The sequence below is a fragment of the Oncorhynchus mykiss genome, chromosome 19 (assembly GCF_057628025.1).
Source record: "Oncorhynchus mykiss isolate SJ-2025 chromosome 19, ASM5762802v1, whole genome shotgun sequence".
Classification (NCBI taxonomy): Eukaryota; Metazoa; Chordata; class Actinopteri; order Salmoniformes; family Salmonidae; genus Oncorhynchus; species Oncorhynchus mykiss.
This window is the reverse complement of record NC_143040.1, coordinates 9,025,327-9,050,000: the sequence shown is the minus strand read 5'-3', so window position 1 is coordinate 9,050,000 and position 24,674 is coordinate 9,025,327. Positions and strand designations below refer to the sequence as shown.

General features: G+C 43.4%; 1 protein-coding gene across 1 annotated transcript in view; it reads right to left on the bottom strand.

Annotated features, from left to right (window-relative positions):
* The window catches only part of LOC118946760 (mastermind-like protein 3), a 231,003-nt gene that overhangs the window by 33,306 nt on the left and 173,023 nt on the right, over positions 1-24,674 (bottom strand).

The following is a 24,674-nucleotide window of genomic DNA, read 5'->3' as shown; positions in this document are numbered from 1 at the left end:
AGGGAGGGAGGACTCTATTTAATGTGTTGTAGAGAGAAGAGGGTTGGTCTGTTTATTCTGTAGGGAGGGAGGACTCTATTTAATGTGTTGTAGAGAGAAGAGGGTTGGTCTGTTTATTCTGTAGGGAGGGAGGACTCTATTTAATGTGTTGTAGAGAGAAGAGGGTTGGTCTGTTTAATCTGTAGGGAGGGAGGACTCTATTTAATGTGTTGTAGAGAGAGAAGAGGGTTGGTCTGTTTATTCTGTAGGGAGGGAGGACTCTATTTAATGTGTTGTAGAGAGAAGAGGGTTGGTCTGTTTAATCTGTAGGGAGGGAGGACTCTATTTAATGTGTTGTAGAGAGAGAAGAGGGTTGGTCTGTTTAATCTGTAGGGAGGGAGGACTCTATTTAATGTGTTGTAGAGAGAAGAGGGTTGGTCTGTTTAATCTGTAGGGAGGGAGGACTCTATTTAATGTGTTGTAGAGAGAGGAGGGTTGGTCTGTTTAATCTGTAGGGAGGGAGGGAGGACTCTATTTAATGTGTTGTAGAGAGAAGAGGGTTGGTCTGTTTAATCTGTAGGGAGGGAGGACTCTATTTAATGTGTTGTAGAGAGAGAAGAGGGTTGGTCTGTTTAATCTGTAGGGAGGGAGGACTCTATTTAATGTGTTGTAGAGAGAGGAGGGTTGGTCTGTTTAATCTGTAGGGAGGGAGGGAGGACTCTATTTAATGTGTTGTAGAGAGAAGAGGGTTGGTCTGTTTAATCTGTAGGGAGGGAGGGAGGACTCTATTTAATGTGTTGTAGAGAGAAGAGGGTTGGTCTGTTTAATCTGTAGGGAGGGAGGACTCTATTTAATGTGTTGTAGAGAGAGAAGAGGGTTGGTCTGTTTAATCTGTAGGGAGGGAGGGAGGACTCTATTTAATGTGTTGTAGAGAGAGAAGAGGGTTGGTCTGTTTAATCTGTAGGGAGGGAGGGAGGACTCTATTTAATGTGTTGTAGAGAGAGAAGAGGGTTGGTCTGTTTAATCTGTAGGGAGGGAGGGAGGACTCTATTTAATGTGTTGTAGAGAGAGGAGGGTTGGTCTGTTTAATCTGTAGGGAGGGAGGACTCTATTTAATGTGTTGTAGAGAGAGGAGGGTTGGTCTGTTTAATCTAGTGTACTACTGGAACAATGTTCCCTATATAGCTAGTGCACTACTGGAACACTATATAGCTAGTGTACTACTGGAACACTATATACCTAGTGTACTACTGGAACACTATTCCCTATATACCTAGTGTACTACTGGAACACTATTCCCTATATACCTAGTGTACTAATGGAACACTATTCCCTATATACCTAGTGTACTAATGGAACACTATTCCCTATATACCTAGTGTACTAATGGAACACTATTCCCTATATACCTAGTGTACTACTGGAACACTATTCCCTATATACCTAGTGTACTACTGGAACACTATTCCCTATATACCTAGTGTACTAATGGAACACTATTCCCTATATACCTAGTGTACTAATGGAACACTATTCCCTATATACCTAGTGTACTACTGGAACACTATTCCCTATATACCTAGTGTACTACTGGAACACTATTCCCTATATACCTAGTGTACTAATGGAACACTATTCCCTATATACCTAGTGTACTACTGGAACACTATTCCCTATATACCTAGTGTACTACTGGAACACTATTCCCTATATAGCTAGTGTACTAATGGAACACTATTCCCTATATACCTAGTGTACTACTGGAACACTATTCCCTATATACCTAGTGTACTACTGGAACACTATATAGCTAGTGTACTACTGGAACACTATTCCCTATATAGCTAGTGCACTACTGGAACACTATATAGCTAGTGCACTACTGGAACACTATTCCCTATATACCTAGTGTACTAATGGAACACTATTCCCTATATAGCTAGTGTACTAATGGAACACTATTCCCTATATACCTAGTGTACTACTGGAACACTATTCCCTATATACCTAGTGTACTAATGGAACACTATATACCTAGTGTACTACTGGAACACTATATAGCTAGTGTACTACTGGAACACTATTCCCTATATAGCTAGTGCACTACTGGAACACTATATAGCTAGTGTACTACTGGAACACTATTCCCTATATAGCTAGTGCACTACTGGAACACTATTCCCTATATAGCTAGTGCACTACTGGAACACTATATAGCTAGTGTACTACTGGAACACTATTCCCTATATAGCTAGTGTACTACTGGAACACTATTCCCTATATACCTAGTGTACTACTGGAACACTATTCAATATATACCTAGTGTACTAATGGAACACTATTCCCTATATACCTAGTGTACTACTGGAACACTATTCCCTATATACCTAGTGTACTACTGGAACACTATTCCCTATATACCTAGTGTACTACTGGAACACTATTCCCTATATACCTAGTGTACTAATGGAACACTATTCCCTATATACCTAGTGTACTACTGGAACACTATTCCCTATATACCTAGTGTACTACTGGAACACTATTCAATATATACCTAGTGTACTAATGGAACACTATTCCCTATATACCTAGTGTACTAATGGAACACTATTCCCTATATACCTAGTGTACTACTGGAACACTATTCCCTATATAGCTAGTGCACTACTGGAACACTATATAGCTAGTGTACTACTGGAACACTATTCCCTATATAGCTAGTGTACTACTGGAACACTATTCCCTATATACCTAGTGTACTACTGGAACACTATTCCCTATATACCTAGTGTACTACTGGAACACTATTCCCTATATACCTAGTGTACTACTGGAACACTATTCCCTATATACCTAGTGTACTACTGGAACACTATTCCCTATATACCTAGTGTACTACTGGAACACTATTCCCTATATACCTAGTGTACTAATGGAACACTATTCCCTATATACCTAGTGTACTACTGGAACACTATATAGCTAGTGTACTACTGGAACACTATTCCCTATATAGCTAGTGTACTACTGGAACACTATTCCCTATATAGCTAGTGTACTACTGGAACACTATATAGCTAGTGTACTACTGGAACACTATTCCCTATATAGCTAGTGCACTACTGGAACACTATTCCCTATATACCTAGTGTACTACTGGAACACTATTCCCTATATACCTAGTGTACTACTGGAACACTATTCCCTATATACCTAGTGTACTACTGGAACACTATTCCCTATATACCTAGTGTACTACTGGAACACTATATACCTAGTGTACTACTGGAACACTATATACCTAGTGTACTAATGGAACACTATATATCTAGTGTACTAATGGAACACTATTCCCTATATACCTAGTGTACTAATGGAACACTATTCCCTATATACCTAGTGTACTACTGGAACACTATATACCTAGTGTACTACTGGAACACTATATACCTAGTGTACTAATGGAACACTATATATCTAGTGTACTAATGGAACACTATTCCCTATATACCTAGTGTACTACTGGAACACTATTCCCTATATACCTAGTGTACTAATGGAACACTATTCCCTATATAGCTAGTGTACTAATGGAACACTATTCCCTATATACCTAGTGTACTACTGGAACACTATATACCTAGTGTACTACTGGAACACTATATACCTAGTGTACTAATGGAACACTATATATCTAGTGTACTAATGGAACACTATTCCCTATATACCTAGTGTACTACTGGAACACTATTCCCTATATACCTAGTGTACTAATGGAACACTATTCCCTATATAGCTAGTGTACTAATGGAACACTATTCCCTATATACCTAGTGTACTACTGGAACACTATTCCCTATATAGCTAGTGTACTAATGGAACACTATTCCCTATATACCTAGTGTACTAATGGAACACTATTCCCTATATACCTAGTGTACTAATGGAACACTATTCCCTATATACCTAGTGTACTAATGGAACACTATTCCCTATATACCTAGTGTACTACTGGAACACTATTCCCTATATACCTAGTGTACTACTGGAACACTATTCCCTATATACCTAGTGTACTACTGGAACACTATTCCCTATATACCTAGTGTACTAATGGAACACTATTCCCTATATACCTAGTGTACTAATGGAACACTATTCCCTATATACCTAGTGTACTAATGGAACACTATTCCCTATATACCTAGTGTACTAATGGAACACTATTCCCTATATACCTAGTGTACTACTGGAACACTATTCCCTATATACCTAGTGTACTACTGGAACACTATTCCCTATATACCTAGTGTACTAATGGAACACTATTCCCTATATACCTAGTGTACTAATGGAACACTATTCCCTATATACCTAGTGTACTAATGGAACACTATTCCCTATATACCTAGTGTACTAATGGAACACTATATAGCTAGTGTACTAATGGAACACTATTCCCTATATAGCTAGTGCACTACTGGAACACTATATAGCTAGTGTACTACTGGAACACTATTCCCTATATACCTAGTGTACTACTGGAACACTATTCCCTATATACCTAGTGTACTAATGGAACACTATTCCCTATATACCTAGTGTACTACTGGAACACTATATACCTAGTGTACTACTGGAACACTATTCCCTATATACCTAGTGTACTAATGGAACACTATTTCCTATATACCTAGTGTACTACTGGAACACTATTCCCTATATACCTAGTGTACTACTGGAACACTATTCCCTATATACCTAGTGTACTAATGGAACACTATTCCCTATATACCTAGTGTACTACTGGAACACTATTCCCTATATACCTAGTGTACTACTGGAACACTATTCCCTATATACCTAGTGTACTACTGGAACACTATTCCCTATATACCTAGTGTACTAATGGAACACTATTCCCTATATACCTAGTGTACTACTGGAACACTATTCCCTATATACCTAGTGTACTACTGGAACACTATATAGCTAGTGTACTACTGGAACACTATTCCCTATATACCTAGTGTACTACTGGAACACTATATAGCTAGTGTACTACTGGAACACTATTCCCTATATACCTAGTGTACTACTGGAACACTATATAGCTAGTGTACTAATGGAACACTATTCCCTATATAGCTAGTGTACTAATGGAACACTATTCCCTATATACCTAGTGTACTAATGGAACACTATTCCCTATATACCTAGTGTACTACTGGAACACTATTCCCTATATACCTAGTGTACTACTGGAACACTATTCCCTATATACCTAGTGTACTACTGGAACACTATATAGCTAGTGTACTAATGGAACACTATTCCCTATATACCTAGTGTACTAATGGAACACTATTCCCTATATACCTAGTGTACTAATGGAACACTATTCCCTATATACCTAGTGTACTACTGGAACACTATTCCCTATATACCTAGTGTACTACTGGAACACTATTCCCTATATACCTAGTGTACTAATGGAACACTATTCCCTATATACCTAGTGTACTACTGGAACACTATATAGCTAGTGTACTAATGGAACACTATTCCCTATATACCTAGTGTACTAATGGAACACTATTCCCTATATACCTAGTGTACTACTGGAACACTATTCCCTATATACCTAGTGTACTAATGGAACACTATTTCCTATATACCTAGTGTACTACTGGAACACTATATATCTAGTGTACTAATGGAACACTATTTCCTATATACCTAGTGTACTACTGGAACACTATTCCCTATATACCTAGTGTACTACTGGAACACTATATATCTAGTGTACTAATGGAACACTATTTCCTATATACCTAGTGTACTACTGGAACACTATTCCCTATATACCTAGTGTACTAATGGAACACTATTCCCTATATACCTAGTGTACTACTGGAACACTATTCCCTATATACCTAGTGTACTAATGGAACACTATTTCCTATATACCTAGTGTACTACTGGAACACTATATATCTAGTGTACTAATGGAACACTATTTCCTATATACCTAGTGTACTACTGGAACACTATTCCCTATATACCTAGTGTACTACTGGAACACTATATATCTAGTGTACTAATGGAACACTATTTCCTATATACCTAGTGTACTACTGGAACACTATTCCCTATATACCTAGTGTACTAATGGAACACTATTTCCTATATACCTAGTGTACTAATGGAACACTATTTCCTATATACCTAGTGTACTACTGGAACACTATTCCCTATATACCTAGTGTACTAATGGAACACTATTTCCTATATACCTAGTGTACTAATGGAACACTATTTCCTATATACCTAGTGTACTACTGGAACACTATTCCCTATATACCTAGTGTACTAATGGAACACTATTTCCTATATACCTAGTGTACTAATGGAACACTATTCCCTATATACCTAGTGTACTAATGGAACACTATATAGCTAGTGTACTAATGGAACACTATTCCCTATATACCTAGTGTACTAATGGAACACTATTCCCTATATACCTAGTGTACTAATGGAACACTATATACCTAGTGTACTAATGGAACACTATTCCCTATATACCTAGTGTACTAATGGAACACTATTTCCTATATACCTAGTGTACTAATGGAACACTATTTCCTATATACCTAGTGTACTACTGGAACACTATTCCCTATATACCTAGTGTACTACTGGAACACTATTCCCTATATACCTAGTGTACTAATGGAACACTATTCCCTATATACCTAGTGTACTACTGGAACACTATTCCCTATATACCTAGTGTACTAATGGAACACTATTCCCTATATACCTAGTGTACTAATGGAACACTATTTCCTATATACCTAGTGTACTACTGGAACACTATTCCCTATATACCTAGTGTACTACTGGAACACTATTCCCTATATACCTAGTGTACTAATGGAACACTATTCCCTATATACCTAGTGTACTACTGGAACACTATTCCCTATATACCTAGTGTACTAATGGAACACTATTCCCTATATACCTAGTGTACTAATGGAACACTATATACCTAGTGTACTAATGGAACACTATTCCCTATATACCTAGTGTACTAATGGAACACTATTTCCTATATACCTAGTGTACTAATGGAACACTATTTCCTATATACCTAGTGTACTACTGGAACACTATTCCCTATATACCTAGTGTACTACTGGAACACTATTCCCTATATACCTAGTGTACTAATGGAACACTATTCCCTATATACCTAGTGTACTAATGGAACACTATTCCCTATATACCTAGTGTACTAATGGAACACTATTTCCTATATACCTAGTGTACTACTGGAACACTATTCCCTATATACCTAGTGTACTAATGGAACACTATTTCCTATATACCTAGTGTACTAATGGAACACTATTCCCTATATACCTAGTGTACTACTGGAACACTATTCCCTATATACCTAGTGTACTAATGGAACACTATTCCCTATATACCTAGTGTACTACTGGAACACTATTCCCTATATACCTAGTGTACTACTGGAACACTATTCCCTATATACCTAGTGTACTACTGGAACACTATTCCCTATATACCTAGTGTACTAATGGAACACTATTTCCTATATACCTAGTGTACTACTGGAACACTATTCCCTATATACCTAGTGTACTAATGGAACACTATTTCCTATATACCTAGTGTACTAATGGAACACTATTCCCTATATACCTAGTGTACTACTGGAACACTATTCCCTATATACCTAGTGTACTAATGGAACACTATTCCCTATATACCTAGTGTACTACTGGAACACTATTCCCTATATACCTAGTGTACTAATGGAACACTATTCCCTATATACCTAGTGTACTAATGGAACACTATTCCCTATATACCTAGTGTACTAATGGAACACTATTCCCTATATACCTAGTGTACTAATGGAACACTATTCCCTATATACCTAGTGTACTACTGGAACACTATTCCCTATATACCTAGTGTACTACTGGAACACTATATAGCTAGTGTACTACTGGAACACTATTTCCTATATACCTAGTGTACTACTGGAACACTATTCCCTATATACCTAGTGTACTACTGGAACACTATATACCTAGTGTACTACTGGAACACTATTCCCTATATAGCTAGTGTACTACTGGAACACTATTCCCTATATACCTAGTGTACTACTGGAACACTATATAGCTAGTGTACTACTGGAACACTATTCCCTATATACCTAGTGTACTACTGGAACACTATATAGCTAGTGTACTACTGGAACACTATATAGCTAGTGTACTAATGGAACACTATTCCCTATATACCTAGTGTACTACTGGAACACTATTCCCTATATAGCTAGTGTACTACTGGAACACTATATAGCTAGTGTACTACTGGAACACTATTCCCTATATACCTAGTGTACTACTGGAACACTATATAGCTAGTGTACTACTGGAACACTATTCCCTATATACCTAGTGTACTACTGGAACACTATTCCCTATATAGCTAGTGTACTACTGGAACACTATATAGCTAGTGTACTACTGGAACACTATTCCCTATATACCTAGTGTACTACTGGAACACTATTCCCTATATACCTAGTGTACTACTGGAACACTATTCCCTATATACCTAGTGTACTACTGGAACACTATTCCCTATATACCTAGTGTACTAATGGAACACTATTCCCTATATACCTAGTGTACTACTGGAACACTATTCCCTATATACCTAGTGTACTAATGGAACACTATATACCTAGTGTACTACTGGAACACTATTCCCTATATACCTAGTGTACTAATGGAACACTATTCCCTATATACCTAGTGTACTAATGGAACACTATTCCCTATATACCTAGTGTACTACTGGAACACTATTCCCTATATACCTAGTGTACTACTGGAACACTATATACCTAGTGTACTACTGGAACACTATTCCCTATATACCTAGTGTACTACTGGAACACTATATAGCTAGTGTACTACTGGAACACTATTCCCTATATACCTAGTGTACTACTGGAACACTATTCCCTATATACCTAGTGTACTACTGGAACACTATTCCCTATATACCTAGTGTACTAATGGAACACTATTCCCTATATACCTAGTGTACTACTGGAACACTATTCCCTATATACCTAGTGTACTAATGGAACACTATTCCCTATATAGCTAGTGTACTACTGGAACACTATTCCCTATATACCTAGTGTACTAATGGAACACTATTCCCTATATACCTAGTGTACTACTGGAACACTATTCCCTATATACCTAGTGTACTAATGGAACACTATTCCCTATATACCTAGTGTACTACTGGAACACTATTCCCTATATACCTAGTGTACTAATGGAACACTATTCCCTATATACCTAGTGTACTAATGGAACACTATTCCCTATATACCTAGTGTACTACTGGAACACTATTCCCTATATACCTAGTGTACTAATGGAACACTATTCCCTATATACCTAGTGTACTACTGGAACACTATTCCCTATATACCTAGTGTACTAATGGAACACTATTCCCTATATACCTAGTGTACTACTGGAACACTATTCCCTATATACAGTAGAAGCAGGAAGTTTACATTAACGTAGGTTGGAGTCATTAAAGGACATCTGCATGACACCAGTCATTTTTCCAACAGTTGTTTACAGATAATTTCACTTATAATTCACTGTATCACAATTCCAGTGGGTCAGAAGTTAACATACACTAAGTTGACTGTGCCTTTAAACAGCTTGGAAAATTCCAGAAAATGATGTCATGGCTTTAGAAGCTTCTTATTGGCTAATTGAGATCATGTGATGTGTTTTATTCCTTCTACACAGCAGTTTCTGTTTCAGTTAATGATTGTGTTTCTCCATATTGAATTGATGATCGTTTGCACCTGTTTGGTATAATTGTTTAATCAAACACCTGCCCACAAAATCCCTGACTGTGTGCAAGTGTTGACGCTGTTATGAAGCCAAAGGGTGGTCACACCAAATATGGTCATGAAGCCAACAGGGTGGCCACACCAAATATGGTCATGAAGCCAAAGGGTGGCCACACCAAATATGGTCATGAAGCCAAAGGGTGGTCACACCAAATATGGTCATGAAACCAAAGGGTGGTCACACCAAATATGGTCATGAAGCCAAAAGGGTGGTCACACCAAATATGGTCATGAAGCCAAAGGGTGGTCACACCAAATATGGTCATGAAGCCAAAGGGTGGTCACACCAAATATGGTCATGAAGCCAAAGGGTGGCCACACCAAATATGGTCATAAAGCCAACAGGGTGGTCACACCAAATATGGTCATGAAGCCAAAAGGGTGGTCACACCAAATATGGTCATGAAGCCAAAGGGTGGTCACACCAAATATGGTCATGAAGCCAAAGGGTGGTCACACCAAATATGGTCATGAAGCCAAAGGGTGGTCACACCAAATATGGTCATGAAGCCAAAGGGTGGTCACACCAAATATGGTCATGAAGCCAAAGGGTGGTCACGCCAAATATGGTCATGAAGCCAAAGGGTGGTCACACCAAATATGGTCATGAAGCAAAAAGGGTGGTCACACCAAATATGGTCATGAAGCCAAAGGGTGGTCATAACCAAATATGGTCATGAAGCCAAAGGGTGGTCACGCCAAATATGGTCATGAAGCCAAAGGGTGGTCACACCAAATATGGTCATGAAGCCAAAGGGTGGTCACACCAAATATGGTCATGAAGCCAAAAGGGTGGTCACACCAAATATGGATTTGATCTAAAGTTTAGGTAGAGAGAGAGAGGTAGAGAGAGAGAGGTAGAGAGAGAGAGAGAGAGAGGTAGAGAGAGAGAGGTTGCAGCAGGTGGACGGACGGGGTAGTGCACCACCCTGAGAGAAGTCAGGTGTTACAGTATATGATGCTGTTAAACTGTTACCATGGAAACCTTAAAGACACATACAGAGAGAGAGAGAGAGAGAGAGAGAGAGAGAGAGAGAGAGAGAGAGAGAGAGAGAGAGAGAGAGAGAGAGAGAGAGAGAGAGAGAGAGAGAGAGAGAGAGTGACACACACATTGAGCGCTGTGTGTTCTGTGGGCCTGGTGTGTGTGTTTTGTGTGTGTTCTGTGTGTGCGTGAGCGTGTGTGTGTGAGTCACCTGTTGTGCTTCCTAGCCGTCAGTCAGATGTACAATTCTCAGCCTCCCTAATTAGATTACACATCAACACACACACACACACACACACACACACACACACACACACACACACACACACACACACACACACACACACACACACACACACACACACACACACACAGGTATTTTCTGTAGACACTCCACATTAAACACATGCTTCCTCATTAGTCAGTGGTCCTGTATTGCATATGTCTGTTTGTTAATGGGTGGATCAGCGTTAATACGGCTGAGAGATGTGACAGGAGGATTCTGTCTGGTCCTCCACATTCTATTGGTTGAAACAACATTCTATTATAGAGAGATGTGACAGGAGGATTCTGTCTGGTCCTCCACATTCTATTGGTTGAAACAACATTCTATTATAGAGAGATGTGATAGGAGGATTCTGTCTGGTCCTCCACATTCTATTGGCTGAAACAACATTCTATTATAGAGAGATATGATAGGAGGATTCTGTCTGGTCCTCCACATTCTATTGGTTGAAACAACATTCTATTATAGAGAGATGTGACAGGAGGATTCTGTCTGGTCCTCCACATTCTATTGGTTGAAACAACATTCTATTATAGAGAGATGTGACAGGAGGATTCTGTCTGGTCCTCCACATTCTATTGGTTGAAACAACATTCTATTATAGAGAGATGTGATAGGAGGATTCTGTCTGGTCCTCCACATTCTATTGGTTGAAACAACATTCTATTATAGAGAGATGTGACAGGAGGATTCTGTCTGGTCCTCCACATTCTATTGGTTGAAACAACATTATATTATAGAGAGATGTGATAGGAGGATTCTGTCTGGTCCTCCACATTCTATTGGTTGAAACAACATTATATTATAGAGAGATGTGATAGGAGGATTCTGTCTGGTCCTCCACATTCTATTGGTTGAAACAACATTCTATTATAGAGAGATGTGACAGGAGGATTCTGTCTGGTCCTCCACATTCTATTGGTTGAAACAACATATTATAGAGAGATGTGATAGGAGGATTCTGTCTGGTCCTCCACATTCTATTGGTTGAAACAACATTCTATTATAGAGAGATGTGATAGGAGGATTCTGTCTGGTCCTCCACATTCTATTGGTTGAAACAACATTCTATTATAGAGAGATGTGATAGGAGGATTCTGTCTGGTCCTCCACATTCTATTGGTTGAAACAACATTCTATTATAGAGAGATGTGACAGGAGGATTCTGTCTGGTCCTCCACATTCTATTGGCTGAAACAACATTCTATTATAGAGAGATGTGATAGGAGGAATCTGTCTGGTCCTCCACATTCTATTGGTTGAAACAACATTCTATTATAGAGAGATGTGATAGGAGGATTCTGTCTGGTCCTCCACATTCTATTGGTTGAAACAACATTATATTATAGAGAGATGTGATAGGAGGATTCTGTCTGGTCCTCCACATTCTATTGGTTGAAACAACATTCTATTATAGAGAGATGTGATAGGAGGATTCTGTCTGGTCCTCCACATTCTATTGGTTGAAACAACATTCTATTATAGAGAGATGTGATATGAGGATTATGTCTGGTCCTCCACATTCTATTGGTTGAAACAACATTCTATTATAGAGAGATGTGATAGGAGGATTCTGTCTGGTCCTCCACATTCTATTGGTTGAAACAACATTCTATTATAGAGAGATGTGATAGGAGGATTCTGTCTGGTCCTCCACATTCTATTGGTTGAAACAATATTATATTATAGAGAGATGTGATAGGATGATTCTGTCTGGTCCTCCACATTCTATTGGTTGAAACAACATTCTATTATAGAGAGATGTGATAGGAGGATTCTGTCTGGTCCTCCACATTCTATTGGTTGAAACAACATTCTATTATAGAGAGATGTGATAGGAGGATTCTGTCTGGTCCTCCACATTCTATTGGTTGAAACAACATTCTATTATAGAGAGATGTGATAGGAGGATTCTGTCAGGTCCTCCACATTCTATTGGTTGAAACAACATTCTATTATAGAGAGATGTGATAGGAGGATTCTGTCTGGTCCTCCACATTCTATTGGTTGAAACAACATTCTATTTTAGAGAGATGTGATAGGAGGATTCTGTCAGGTCCTCCACATTCTATTGGTTGAAACAATTTTGTAGAATCATTTCAATAGAAAAACTGTTAAAGTTGTGAATCTGTTGTTGTTGTTGTTGTTGTTGTGTATCAGTTCAGAGACCATGTGTCACGGAACCAAACATATCTTCACAACTATTGTTGCAACCTGCATGGTTCATTTCTCTGGTCCTTAAATTTAAATGATATACACTTTTTAAAAATTGTATCACAATTTTCTTTCAATAATTCCTTGCCTTATTCCCCTTCCATGTTTTTTTTGTGGGAATGCTGAAGTCAGTTGGTTGTAATGCAGGACAGAGCATTTCACTATCGGAGAGTATTAACCGAAGGGGTGGGGGATATCAAACTGGGTATTATGTTGGGGAGGGGGGTTCCCAGAGCTCTTCAATGTGTGTGTATGTATGTCATGCATGTGAGCGGGTGGCTACCCCCCTTTGCTCTGGAGATGGTCTCTTCCTTCAGAGAGAGAGAGAGAGAGAGAGAGGGAGAGAGGAAGGAGAGAGAAAGAGGAAGGAGAGAGAGTATTGCTGATGGGATTGTGTTAATAATTCAGAGAGTAGAAATCAAGGCTATTACACAGCTGTTAACGGAGGGGAGTGGCAGCATCATCCATCTATCCCTCTACCTCCCTCCCTCCATGATTCTCAACCTCCCTCATTCCCCCCTCCCTCCCTCCTCCCTCCCCCCTCGCTCAATCACTCAAGTCGATAGCTATTCTCCCTCTTCACTTACAGTATCTCTCCGTACATCAAACAGCCCATCCATCCCTTGCTATTCTCCCTCATATCTCTCATCCATCCCTCGCTATTCTCCCTCCTATCTCTCATCCATCCCTCGCTATTCTCCCTCCTATCTCTCATCCATCCCTCGCTATTCTCCCTCCTATCTCTCATCAATCCCTCGCTATTCTCCCTCCTATCTCTCATTCATCCCTCACTATTCTCCCTCCTATCTCTCATCCATCCCTCGCTATTCTCCCTCTAAAATCTCCCCATCCTCTCCTCTCCTCTTACCAACCATACACCTCCATCTACTCCCCTCTTACCTACTGTACACCTCCCTCTCCTCTCCTCTTACCTACTGTACACCTCCCTCTCCTCTCCTCTCCTCTTACCTACCGTACACCTCCCTCTCCTCTCCTCTTACCAACCATACACCTCCATCTACTCCCCTCTTACCTACTGTACACCTCCCTCTCCTCTCCTCTTACCTACTGTACACCTCCCTCTCCTCTCCTCTTACCTACTGTACACCTCCCTCTCCTCTCCTCTCCTCTTACCTACCGTACACCTCCCTCTCCTCTCCTCTTACCTACTGTACACCTCCCTCTCCTCTCCTCTCCTCTCCTCTTACCTACCGTACACCTCCCTCTCCTCTCCTCTTACCTACTGTACACCTCCCTCTCCTCTCCTCTTACCTACTGGACACCTCCCTCCCCTCTCCTCCCCTCTTACCTACTGTACACCTCCCTCTCCTCTCCTCTTACCTACTGTACACCTCCCTCTCCTCTCCTCTCCTCTTACCTACTGTACACCTCCCTCTCCTCTCCTCTCCTCTTACCTACCATACACCTCCCTCTCCTCTCCTTTTACCTACCGTACACCTCCCTCTCCTCTCCTCTCCTCTTACCTACCGTACACATCCCTCTCCTCTCCTCTCCTCTTACCTACTGTACACCTCCCTCTCCTCTCCTCTCCTCTTACCTACTGTACACCTCCCTCTCCTCTCCTCCCCTCTTACCTACTGTACATCTCCCTCTCCTCTCCTCCCCTCTTACCTACTGTACACCTCCCTCTCCTCTCCTCTTACCTACTGTACACCTCCCTCTCCTCTCCTCTCCTCCCCTCTTACCTACTGTACACCTCCCTCTCCTCTCCTCTTACCTACTGTACACCTCCCTCTCCTCTCCTCTCCTCTTACCTACTGTACACCTCCCTCTTCTCTCCTCCTTCCTACTGTACACCTCCCTCTCCTCTCCTCTTACCTACTGTACACCTCCCTCTCCTCTCCTCTCCTCCCCTCTTACCTACTGTACACCTCCCTCTCCTCTCCTCTCCTCTTACCTACTGTACACCTCCCTCTCCTCTCCTCTTACCTACTGTACACCTCCCTCTCCTCTCCTCTCCTCTTACCTACTGTACACCTCCCTCTCCTCTCCTCTTACCTACTGTACACCTCCCTCTCCTCTCCTCTTACCTACTGTACACCTCCCTCTCCTCTCCTCTTACCTACTGTACACCTCCCTCTCCTCTCCTCTCCTCTTACCTACTGTACACCTCCCTCTCCTCTCCTCTCCTCTTACCTACTGTACACCTCCCTCTCCTCTCCTCTTACCTACTGTACACCTCCCTCTCCTCTCCTCTTACCTACTGTACACCTCCCTCTCCTCTCCTCTTACCTACTGTACACCTCCCTCTCCTCTCCTCTTACCTACTGTACACCTCCCTCTCCTCTCCTCTTACCTACTGTACACCTCCCTCTCCTCTCCTCTTACCTACTGTACACCTCCCTCTCCTCTCCTCTTACCTACTGTACACCTCCCTCTCCTCCCCTCTTACCTACTGTACACCTCCCTCTCCTCTCCTCTCCTCTTACCTACTGTACACCTCCCTCTCCTCTCCTCTTACCTACTGTACACCTCCCTCTCCTCTCCTCTTACCTACTGTACACCTCCCTCTCCTCTCCTCTCCTCTTACCTACTGTACACCTCCCTCTCCTCTCCTCTTACCTACTGTACACCTCCCTCTCCTCTCCTCTTACCTACTGTACACCTCCCTCTCCTCTCCTCTTACCTACTGTACACCTCCCTCTCCTCTCCTCTTACCTACTGTACACCTCCCTCTCCTCCCCTCTTACCTACTGTACACCTCCCTCTCCTCTCCTCTCCTCTCACCTACTGTACACCTCCCTCTCCTCTCCTCTCCTCTTACCTACTGTACACCTCCCTCTCCTCTCCTCCCCGCTTACCTACTGTACACCTCCCTCTCCTCTCCTCTCCTCTTACCTACTGTACACCTCCCTCTCCTCTCCTCTTACCTACTGTACACCTCCCTCTCCTCTCCTCTTACCTACTGTACACCTCCCTCTCCTCTCCTCTTACCTACTGTACACCTCCCTCTCCTCTCCTCTTACCTACTGTACACCTCCCTCTCCTCTCCTCTTACCTACTGTACACCTCCCTCTCCTCTCCTCCCCTCTTACCTACTGTACACCTCCCTCTCCTCTCCTCTCCTCTAACCTACTGTACACCTCCCTCTCCTGTCCTCCCCAGTCATATACCCTCATTACTCCTCCACTCCTCTCTTTCTTTGCTGTACTCTCAGGCAGGGCATAATGTGCTACAATAGGTCCATTTCTCTCTTTCCCTCCCACCCTCCCTCCCTCCTTAGTAGTATCAGAGAGGTCTGCTACAGGACCACCTATCTCCCTCCCTCTCTCACTCCCTCCCATAATGTGATTATAGGGCCATATTTGTCTCTCTGTCCTTCTTCCCTATCTCTCTAGGTAGTATTAGAGAGGCCATAATGTGCTGCTATAGGACCACCTATCCCTCATCCCTCCCTCATCCCTCCCAGGCCGTAATGTGGAGGGTTCTATATCTCTACTAGACACTCAGTCTGATTCAGCCTCACTGTCACTTCTCCATCCCTTCATCCTCCTCCAAGGAGATCAATATATCTCTGTCTCTCTCTCTCTCTCTCCTTATCTCTCTCTCTCTCTCTCTCTCTCTCTCTGTCTCTCTCTCTCTCTGTCTCTCTCTCTCTCTGTGTCTCTCTCTCTCTGTGTCTCTCTCTCTCTGTGTCTCTCTATCTGTGTCTCTCTATCTGTGTCTCTCTCTCTCTCTCTCTCTCTCTCTCTCTCTCTCTCTCTCTCTCTGTGTCTCTCTGTCTCTCTCTCTCTCTCCATCCCTTCATCCACCAAGGAGATCATTATATCACTCTCTCTCTCATTTGGCAATGCTAACAGGGCATGGGCAACGTGCTAACAGGGCATGGGCAACGTGTTAACAGGGCATGGGCAACGTGTTAACAGGGCATGGGCAACGTGTTAACAGGGCATGGGCAACGTGTTAACAGGGCATGGGCAACGTGTTAACAGGGCATGGGCAACGTGTTAACAAGGCATGGGCAACGTGTTAACAGGGCATGGGCAACGTGTTAACAGGGCATGGGCAACGTGTTAACAGGGCATGGGCAACGTGTTAACAGGGCATGGGCAACGTGTTAACAGGGCATGGGCAACGTGTTAACAGGGCATGGGCAACGTGTTAACAGGGCATGGGCAACGTGTTAACAGGGAATGGGCAACGTGTTAACAGGGCATGGGCAACGTGTTAACAGGGCATGGGCAACGTGTTAACAGGGCATGGGCAACGTGTTAACAGGGCGTGGGCAACGTGTTAACAGGGCGTGGGCAACGTGTTAACAGGGCGTGGGCAACGTGTTAACAGGGCGTGGGCAACGTGTTAACAGGGCGTGGGCAACGTGTTAACAGGGCGTGGGCAACGTGTTAACAGGGCGTGGGCAACGTGTTAACAGGGCGTGGGCAACGTGTTAACAGGGCGTGGGCAACGTGTTAACAGGGCGTGGGCAACGTGTTAACAGGGCGTGGGCAACGTGTTAACAGGGCATGGGCAACGTGTTAACAGGGCGTGGGCAACGTGTTAACAGGGCGTGGGCAACGTGTTAACAGGGCGTGGGCAACGTGTTAACAGGGCGTGGGCAACGTGTTAACAGGGCGTGGGCAACGTGTTAACAGGGCGTGGGCAACGTGTTAACAGGGCTTGGGCAACGTGTTAACAGGGCATGGGCAACGTGTTAACAGGGCATGGGCAACGTGTTAACAGGGCATGGGCAACGTGTTAACAGGGCGTGGGCAACGTGTTAACAGGGCATGGGCAACGTGTTAACAGGGCATGGGCAACGTGTTAACAGGGCATGGGCAACGTGTTAACAGGGCATGGGCAACGTGTTAACAGGGCATGGGCAACGTGTTAACAGGGCATGGGCAACGTGTTAACAGGGCGTGGGCAACGTGTTAACAGGGCGTGGGCAACGTGTTAACAGGGCGTGGGCAACGTGTTAACAGGGCGTGGGCAACGTGTTAACAGGGCATGGGCAACGTGTTAACAGGGCATGGGCAACGTGTTAACAGGGCGTGGGCAACGTGTTAACAGGGCGTGGGCAACGTGTTAACAGGGCGTGGGCAACGTGTTAACAGGGCGTGGGCAACGTGTTAACAGGGCATGGGCAACGTGTTAACAGGGCATGGGCAACGTGTTAACAGGGCATGGGCAACGTGTTAACAGGGCATGGGCAACGTGTTAACAGGGAATGGGCAACGTGTTAACAGGGCGTGGGCAACGTGTTAACAGGGCATGGGCAACGTGTTAACAGGGCGTGGGCAACGTGTTAACAGGGCATGGGCAACGTGTTAACAGGGCGTGGGCAACGTGTTAACAGGGCATGGGCAACGTGTTAACAGGGCGTGGGCAACGTGTTAACAGGGCATGGGCAACGTGTTAACAGGGCGTGGGCAACGTGTTAACAGGGAATGGGCAACGTGTTAACAGGGCGTGGGCAACGTGTTAACAGGGCATGGGCAACGTGTTAACAGGGCAACGTTGCCAAAACATTTGAAGTAGATAATAAACAAAAGTAAAATAGAAGAAAATGTAATTTTACAGTAAAATATTACACTCACAACCGTTCCAAAATAATACAGACCTTTCAGATGTCATATTATCTGCAAATAGTTATAGTAAAGACCTTTCAGATGTCATATTATCTGCAAATAGTTATAGTAAAGACCTTTCAGATGTCATATTATCTGCAAATAGTTATAGTAAAGACCTTTCAGATGTCATATTATCTGCAAATAGTTATAGTAAAGACCTTTCAGATGTCATATTATCTGCAAATAGTTATAGTAAAGACCTTTCAGATGTCATATTATCTGCAAATAGTTATAGTAAAGACCTTTCAGATGTCATATTATCTGCAAATAGTTATAGTAAAGACATTACAAATGTCATATTATCTGCAAATAGTTATAGTAAAGACATTACAAATGTCATATTATCTGCAAATAGTTATAGTAAAGACATTACAAATGTCATATTATCTGCAAATAGTTATAGTAAAGACATTACAAATGTCATATTATCTGCAAATAGTTCAAGTACACAAGGGAAAATAAATAAACATAAATATGGGTTGTATTTACAATGGTGTTTGTTCTTCACTGGTTGCCCTTTTCTCGTGGCAACAGGTCACAAATCTTGCTGCTGTGATGGCACACTGTGGAATTTCACCCAGTAGATATGGGAGTTCATCAAAATTGGATTTGTTTTCAAATTCTTTGTGGATCTGTGTAATCTGAGGGAAATATGTCTCTCTAATGTGGTCATACATTGGGCAGGAGGTTAGGAAGTGCAGCTCAGTTTCCACCTCATTTTGTGGGCAGTGAGCACATAGCCTGTCTTCTCTTGAGAGCCATGTCTGCCTACGGCGGCCTTTCTCAATAGCAAGGCTATGCTCACTGAGTCTGTACATAGTCAAAGCTTTCCTTAATTTTGGGTCAGTCACAGTGGTCAGGTATTCTGCCACTGTGTACTCTCTGTTTAGGGCCAAATAGCATTCTAGTTTGCTCTGTTTTTTTGTTAATTCTTTCCAATGTGTCAAGTAATTATCCTTTTGTTTTCCCATGATTTGGTTAGGCCTCTCTCACTCTACCTGCCTCTCTCTCTCTCTCTCTCACTCTCTCTCACTCTACCTGCCTCTCTCACTCACTCTACCTGCCTCTCTCTCTCTCATGCTACCTGCCTCTCTCTCACTCTCTCTCTCTCTCTCTCACTCTACCTGCCTCTCTCTCTCTCATGCTACCTGCCTATCTCTCTCACTCTACCTGCCTCTCTCTCTCTCTCACTACCTGCCTCTCTCTCTCTCACTCTACCTGCCTCTCTCTCTCACTCTACCTGCCTCTCTCTCTCTCGCTCTACCTGCCTCTCTCTCTCTCTCTCTTTCTCTCTCACTCTACCTGCCTCTCTCTCTCTCTCTCACTCTACCTGCCTCTCTCTCTTTCTCTTTGTCTCTCTCTCTCTCTACCAGTCTCTCTCTCTCTCTCTCTCCCTCTACCACCAGTACCTCTATCTCTCTCTCACTCTACCTGCCTCTCTCTCTCTCTCTTTGTCTCTCTCTCTCTCTCTTTGTCTCTCTCACTCTTTCTCTCTCTCTCTTTGTCTCTCTCTCTCACTCTACCTGCCTCTCTCTCTTTCTCTCTCTCTCTGTCACTCTCTCTCTGTCACTCTCTCTTTCTCTCTCTCCCTCTCTTTGTCTATATCTCTCTACCACCAGTACCTCTATCTCTCTCTCACTCTACCTGCCCCTCTGTCTTTATACATCACTAATCTATCTTTATGTCCCTCCATCCTGCTACCTTCTACCTTCTACAGCCACTCTGCCTTTTATCATCATTTGTCCCCCTCCACCTCCCTCCTTCCCTTTTCCATCACTCTGTCTCTCCCCTGTGAAACGACAGAAATATACCTTGACCACACAGCTCAACACTGCAGCAAGTTGTTACAGAGGGAGAGAGAGAGGGAGAGACAAAGAGGTAGAGAGAGACAGAGAGAGAGAGAGAGAGAGAGAGAGAGAGGTAGATAGAGGTGTAGAGAGGTAGAGAGACAGAGAGAGAGAGAAAGTGAGAGAGATAGAGAGGGAGAGAAAGAGACAAAGAGAGAGAGACACAGAGAGAGAGAGAGAGAGAGAGAGAGACAAAGAGAGAGAGAGAGAAAGAGAGTGAGAAATGACTATAGTCCAAGTTCCTGTATATAGCTACATACTACAGTATAGTTCCTGTATATAGCTACATACTACAGTATAGTTCCTGTATATAGCTACATACTACAGTATAGTTCCTGTATATAGCTACATACTACAGTATAGTTCCTGTATATAGCTACATACTACAGTATAGTTCCTGTATACAGCTACATACTACAGTATAGTTCCTGTATATAGCTACATACTACAGTATAGTTCCTGTATATAGCTACATACTACAGTATTGACTACAGAAGGCTGGAAAGGTGCTGGGTGATGAAATGATGAAATCTGGTGTGAAAATAAGAAATGGCTTTGAAAGGGTTGGAGTGGAGAAACATCTCCAATCCTGGACTGCCTTATTACATCTCTCTCTGGTTCTCCCTCTATCACTCGACTATTTCTCTCTGGTTCTCCCTCTATCACTCTCTCCTTTTCTCTTTGTCTCTATTGTTTTCTCTTCCTGTCTCTCTCTCTCTCCGTCTCTCTCTCTCCGTCTCTCTCTCTCCCTGTCTCTCTCTCTCTCCCTGTCTCTCTCTCTCTCCCTGTCTCTCTCTCTCCCTGTCTCTCTCTCTGTTTCTCTCTCTCTCTCAAAGTGTGGCTGTATCACCCAGTAAATAGAGCTCTCAGAAATAGAAAATGGAAATTCCATTTAACTAAGTGTCTGTGTCAGAGTCTCACTAATGCTTCAACATTCACATGAGTCGGAAACAGAGATGCACACGCACACACCTTCCAATTACAATCACGCCATCAAAACAAGTGCCGAAAACAAACAATCATTTGCCATTATTACAAACAGCTGTTGAGAGAGAGAGAGATGTGAGGATGGCATCACCTCACCCCCTCCTTTCCCTCCCCCTCTCTCCCACCATCCTCTCTACCTCCCTGTCGTCCTCCTTTCCCACCTCTCTGTTTTCCTGTCTCTAGGGAGGTGTGGAGCTGATATATGGCGATCTACTGATCTGACGACTCAGCACAATAGATAGAGGAGAGGAGAGCGAGAGACAGAGAGAGAGAGAGCGGGAGAGACAGAGAAAGAGAGGGAGGGAGAGGGAGAGAGAGAGTGGGAGAGAGAGAGAGAGAGAGAGAGAGAGAGAGAGAGAGAGAGAGAGAGGGAGAGAGAGAAAGAGAAAGGGAGGGAGAGGGAGAGAGAGAGAGAGACAGAGAGGGAGGGAGAGGGAGAGAGACAGAGAGACATAGAGGGAGGGCGAGGGAGAGAGAGGGAGAGAGAGAATACAGAGGAGATACTAGGAGAGAATGGGTGAGAGACATTGGAGAAGAGAGGACAGGATAGTCTGGGTATTATTCAACACTTCTACCATGATGAGTACAGGGGTCATAAACCGTGTGTAAACCGTAGGTGACGATAAATCAAACAAGGGACACACAATCAGCACCAGAGAACCACACCAGAAAACCACACCAGAGAGCCACACCAGAGAACCACACCAGAGAACCACAACAGAGAACCACACCAGAGAAACACACCAGAGATTCACACCACAGAACCACACCAGAGAACCACACCACAGAACCACCCCAGAGAACCACACCAGAGAACCACACCAGAGAACACACCAGAGAACCACACCAGAGAATCACACCACAGAACCACACCACAGAACCACACCACAGAACCACACCAGAGAACCACACCAGAGAACCACACCAGAGAACACAAGAGTTAGCGGGAGACAAATCCTTTGTCTTCAAAAACATCACAATGCGATTGGCTTCGGTCTGCAAGAAGGAGTTTCTGAAGGAAAACAAGTCACAGTGAAGACTCCAGGTCACACCACACCACAGAACCACACCAGAGAACCACACCAGAGAACCACACCAGAGAACCACACCAGAGAACACACCACAGAACCACACCATAGAACCACACCAGAGAACCACACCAGAGAACCACACCAGAGAACACACCACAGAACCACACCACAGAGAACCACACCAGAGAACACAAGAGTTAGCGGGAGACAAATCCTTTGTCTTCAAAAACATCACAATGCGGTTGGCTTCGGTCTGCAAGAAGGAGTTTCTGAAGGAAAACAAGTCACAGTGAAGACTCCAGGTCACTCCAGGTCACTACAGGTTACTCCAGGTCACTCCAGGTCACACCAGGTCACTCCAGGTCACACCAGGTCACACCAGGTCACTCCAGGTCCTTTCCCTCACGACTACACGACACTCAGATGCTCTACTAGAAGCCAAGCGTGACTCCAAGAAGAACACATGACCGTGTGTGGCCATGAAACAGCACTGCTAGATCAAACCTCACGCTGTAATTCTGTTTATTAGGATCTCCGTTAGCTAACGCCGTAACGCCAGATGATCTCCCAACACCAGTTAACAAGACATTACAAACCACAACAAATCAAGACTTCAAAAACATTCAACAAGTAGACAATACAGATCATTAAAATACCTGACAGGAAACACATTCAACATTCAGTTGATACTATTTCCTGTCCAGTCATATGGTCTATCACATTCAGTCTCCACTAGGACCTCCCCTACAGTCAGGACACACAGAGATCTGGTCAGTCTCCACTAGGACCTCCCCTACAGTCAGGACACACAGAGATCTGGACAGTCTCCACTAGGACCTCCCCTACAGTCAGGACACACAGAGATCTGGACAGTCTCCACTAGGACATGAACACACAGTCAGGACACACAGAGATCTGGACAGTCTCCACTAGGACCTCCCCTACAGTCAGGACACACAGAGATCTGGTCAGTCTCCACTAGGACCTCCCCTACAGTCAGGACACACAGAGATCTGGTCAGTCTCCACTAGGACCTCCCCTACAGTCAGGACACACAGAGATCTGGACATTCTCCACTAGGACCTCCCCTACAGTCAGGACACACAGAGATCTGGACAGTCTCCACTAGGACATGAACACACAGTCAGGACACACAGAGATCTGGACAGTCTCCACTAGGACCTCCCCTACAGTCAGGACACACAGAGATCTGGTCAGTCTCCACTAGGACATGAACACACAGTCAGGACACACATAGATCTGGTCAGTCTCCACTAGGACCTCCCCTACAGTCAGGACACACAGAGATCTGGACAGTCTCCACTAGGACATGAACACACAGTCAGGACACACAGAGATCTGGTCAGTCTCCACTAGGACCTCCCCTACAGTCAGGACACACAGAGATCTGGACAGTCTCCACTAAGACATGAACACACAGTCAGGACACACAGAGATCTGGTCAGTCTCCACTAGGACATGAACACACAGTCAGGACACACATAGATCTGGTCAGTCTCCACTAGGACCTCCCCTACAGTCAGGACACACAGAGATCTGGACAGTCTCCACTAGGACATGAACACACAGTCAGGACACACAGAGATCTGGTCAGTCTCCACTAGGACATGAACACACAGTCAGGACACACATAGATCTGGACAATCTCCACTAGGACATGAACACACAGTCAGGACACACAGAGATCTGGTCAGTCTCCACTAGGACATGAACACACAGTCAGGACACAC